Below are 4,787 nucleotides of genomic sequence, written 5' to 3' on the forward strand. Positions count from 1 at the left end.
GGTTCCGAATGTCGGTATCAAGATGGGCAACTATAGATTTCTAGCTTCTCCAATTGTTCTTGGTGGCTCGGATATTGATCTAATTCTCGGCATGGATTGGCTTTCTAAGCACAAGGCTCAACTTGATTGTGCTGCCAAGGAGATTATGTTGATACACTCTTCTGAGGATGTGATCATCTATGCCGCTCGGGATGAAACCATTCGATTGTTTTCTCTCAATGAGAAGGGCGAGCTAGACGCAATTTCTCAGATTCCAGTTGTTTGTGAGTACCAAGACGTTTTTTCAGAAGAGCTTCCGGGAATGCCTCCTCACCGGCCAGTTGAATTCGTTATCGATCTTGAGCCTGGTACTGAACCCGTTTGCAAGCGTCCATACAAGCTTGGACCAAAGGAGCTGAAGGAATTGAAGAAACAGCTCGATGAACAAGAGCGTCTGGGTTTGATCAGACCAAGTTCATCTCCTTGGGGTTGTGGTGTTCTTTTTATCCAGAAGAAGGATGGCACGGACCGACTTTGCGTCGATTACTGTCCATTGAACAAGAATACAATCAAGAACAAGTATCCACTTCCCAACATCAATGAGCTATTCGAGCAACTTAAAGGTGCAAAAGTATTCTCCAAGCTTGACCTCCGTATGGGTTATCATCAAATTCACATTCGTGAACAAGATATTCCCAAGACAACATTCAGAACAAGCTTTGGTTCTTATGAATATATTGTCGTGTCCTTCGGCCTTGTCAATGCTCCTCCAACGTTCTCTCGCATGATGAACTTCATCTTCAACCCCTACACAAATGAATTTGTCCTGGTGTATCTCGATGATATCTTGGTCTTCTCCAAGAATAAGAAGGATCATGCCAAACATTTGAGATTGGTGCTGGACAAGCTCAGAGAGTATCAATTCTATGCGAATTTTTCCAAATGTGAGTTTTGGCTTGATGAAGTTCTTTACCTTGGTCATATCATCTCCGCCAAGGGCATTTTTGTTAATCCAGAGAAGGTTTCTGCAATTGTGAATTGAGAACCTCCTCAGAATGTCAAGCAGCTCCGCAGTTTCCTTGGACTTGCAAGCTATTGCCGAAGATTCGTTGAGAATTTCTCTAAGATTGCAAAGCCTCTTTCCAACCTCCTCTAGAAGCATGTCAAGTATGTCTGGACACCTGAGTATGACGTTGCTTTCAACACCCTCAAAGAGAAGCTTGTCTCAGCTCCTGTCTTAACTCCTCCTGATGAATCCAAGCCATTCAAAGTTTTCAGTGATGCCTCTTTGCAAGGTCTCGGTGCTGTGTTAATGCAAGAGAAGAAAGTTGTGGCCTATACTTCTCGTCAGTTGAAGCCCAACCAAAGGAACTACCCCACTCACGATCTTGAGTTGGCGGCAGTTGTCCATGCATTAATAACACGGAGACATCTCTTGTTGGGAAGGCAAGTGGACATTTTCACCGATCACAAGAGCCTCAAGTATATCTTCACTCAACCCAACCTCAACCTTAGGCAAACTCGTTCGGTCAAAATGATTCAAGAGTACAATCCAAGTATTGAATATACTCCAGGCAAGGCCAATGTAATTGCACATGCTTTGAGCAGAAAGGCTTACTGCAACAGCTTAATTCTCAAGCCATTCCAACCGGATCTTTGTGAAGCTTTCCGCAAAATCAACCTCCAAGTTGTTCCTCAAGGTTTTCTTGCCAACCTTCAGGTCACTCCAACTCTGGAAGACCAAATTCGTGAGGCACAACTCCTTGATACCATGGTGAAGAAGGTGAAACACGGTATTGCCAAGGGCTTATCCAAATACAAGTGCTATCGCATTGATGACAAAGACACTTTATTCTTCGAGGACGGGATTGTGGTTCCTAAAGGTGATCTAAGGAAGGTCATAATGAATGAAGCGCACAATTCTCTCCTTTCCATTCATCCAGGCAGTTCGAAGATGTACCATGACCTCAAGCAGTCGTATTGGTGGACTCGAATGAAGCGAGAAATTGCTCAATTCATGAATGAATGTGATGTCTGTCGAAGGGTGAAAGCAGAACACCAACGACCAGCGGGTCTCCTCCAACCTCTTGCTATTCCAGAATGGAAGTTTGATCATATCAAAATGGACTTCGTTACTGGATTTCCAAAGTCCAAGCGTGGGAATGATGCTATTTTCGTTGTCATTGACAAGCTTACAAAAGTGGCTCATTTCCTTCCAATCAAAGAATCTATCACAACAGCTCAGTTGGCAGAGCTATACACCTCGAGAATTGTCTCCTTGCACGGTATTCCGCAATTGATATCTTCAGATCGTGGAAGCATTTTCACTTCTAAGTTTTGGGACTCCTTCCAGAAGGCCATGGGCACCAACATTCGCTTTAGCACAACTTTCCATCCTCAAACAAGTGGCCAAGTCGAGAGAGTCACTCAAATTCTCAAAGACATGCTCAGGGCTTGTGTCATCTCTTTCGGTATGAAGTGGGAAGATTGTCTCCCATATGCCGAGTTCTCCTACAACAACAGCTTCCAAGCAAGTTTGGGCAAGGCCCCATTCGAAGTTCTATATGGCAGAAATTGTCGTACTCCTCTCAATTGGTCAGAGACTGGTGAAAGCCAAGTTTTTGGCAATGACTTGATCACAAAAGCTGAAGAGATGTGTAAAGTCATCAGTGGAAATCTCAAAGCCGCGCAATCGCGCCAGAAGAGTTACTTTGATAGCAAGCACAGTGACTTGGCTTTCGAGATCGGAGACCATGTCTACCTCCGCGTCTCTCTAATGAAAGGCACTCGCCGCTTCGGTATCAAAGGGAAGCTTGCCCCAAGATACGTGGGTCCTTCCAAGATCATTGGCAAAAGAGGCGACCTCGCCTATCAACTCGAGCTTCCATCCAACTTCGCAAACGTGCACGATGTGTTTCACGTGTGACAGCTTCACAAGTGCTTCAAGAATCCCGAGCGCACTATCAACTTCGAAGAGATTGACCTCCAAGAAGATTTGTCTTATCATGAGCATCCCGTTGCTATTCTTGAAGAAACCCAGCGCAAGACTCACAACAAGTCAATCAAATTCCTGAAAGTTAAGTGGTCGCATCATTCTGACCGAGAAACCACCTGGGAGCGCGAGGATCACCTCCGTTCCGAATATCCGAAGTTCTTTCAGTCCTAGATCTCGGGACGAGATCCTCTTGTAGTGGTGGAGTGTTGCAACACCCCGGATGTAAACTTCCATATTTGACAATGTATCCAACCTTGTTCTTCATCCAATTCCATTTGGGTTCAATCCTTTTTGGTCTCTTTGTTTTGTTTGTTGGTTTGTACTTTTTGCATTGTCTTGTCATTACTTGTCATCTTCATTATGCACTTGCCATCTTATGTTGCATCATGGCCTCATCTTAGTGTTGCATTTGTGCTTCTTCTCATGTTGCATTTCATCATCCTCTTCATGTGCATTGTGTGATTCATGCATGTTATATTGTTGCTTGACCCATGTGTGATCCATACATGACCACCTCCATGCATCACCACCTCTCCTTCTCTTTTCTTTCTTTTTGCAAGATGACCATTACCCTCGATATCACTTCTATCTTTGCTTGCTAGTTGTATGCTCTATCGCTATGTCGCGCTACCTACCACTTGTTTATCATGCCTCCCATATTGCCATGTCAAGCCTCTAACCCACCTTCCTAGCAAACCGTTGTTTGGCTAAGTTACCGCTTTTGCTCAGCCCCTCTTATAGCGTTGTTAGTTGCAGGTGAAGTTGAAGTTTGCTCCATGTTGGAACATGATGATTTTGGGATATCACAATATCTCTTATTTTATTAATGCATCTATATACTTGGTAAAGGGTGGAAGGCTCGGCCTCATGCCCGGTGTTTTGTTCCACTCTTGCCGCCCTAGTTTTCGTCATACCGGTGTTACGTTCCTTAATTTTGCGTTCCTTAAGCGGTTGGGGTTATGGGACCCCCTTGACAGTTTGCTTTGAATAAAACTCCTCCAGCAAGGCCCAACCTTGGTTTTACATTTGCCTAACAACCTATACCTTTCCCTTGGGATTTCGCGAGCCCGAGGGTCATCTTTATTTTAGCCCCCAGGGCTAGTGCTCCTCTGAGTGTTGGTCCAAACCGAGCCGCCTGCGGGGCCACCTCGGGGAAACTCGAGGGCTGGTTTTACTCGTAGCTTGTCTCATCTGGTGTGCCCTGAGAACGAGATATGTGCAGCTCCTATCAGGATTTGTCGGCACAGTCGGGTGCTCTTGCTGGTCTTGTTTTTCCATTGTCGAAATGTCTTGTAACCGGGATCCCGAGACTAATCGGGTCTTTTTGGGAGAAGGAATATCCTTCTTTGATTGTGAGAGCTTGTGATGGGCTAAGTTGGGACACCCCTGCAGGGTATGAACTTACGAAAGCCGTGCCCGCGGTTATGTGGCAGATGGGAATTTGTTAATGTTCGGTTGTAGAGAACTTGACATTTGACTTAATTAAAATGCATCAACCGCGTGTGTAGCCGTGATGGTCTCTTTTCGGCGGAGTCCGGGAAGTGAACACGGTTTGGGTTATGTATGAACGTAAGTAGTTTCAGGATCACTTCTAGCTTCACAACCGTTGCGTAGCTTCTCATCTTACTCTTATTTGCATATGTTAGCCACCATATTTTGCTTAGTGCTTGCTGCACCTCCACCTCATTACCACATCCTACCCATAAGCTTAAATAGTCTTGATCTCGTGGGTTTTGAGATTGTTGAGTCCTCGTGACTCACAGATACTACCAAAATAGTTGCAGGTGCCGATGATACCAGTGCAGGCAACGCA

Source organism: Aegilops tauschii, chromosome 5, assembly GCF_002575655.3.
Source record: "Aegilops tauschii subsp. strangulata cultivar AL8/78 chromosome 5, Aet v6.0, whole genome shotgun sequence".
In the NCBI taxonomy this organism is placed as follows: domain Eukaryota; kingdom Viridiplantae; phylum Streptophyta; class Magnoliopsida; order Poales; family Poaceae; genus Aegilops; species Aegilops tauschii.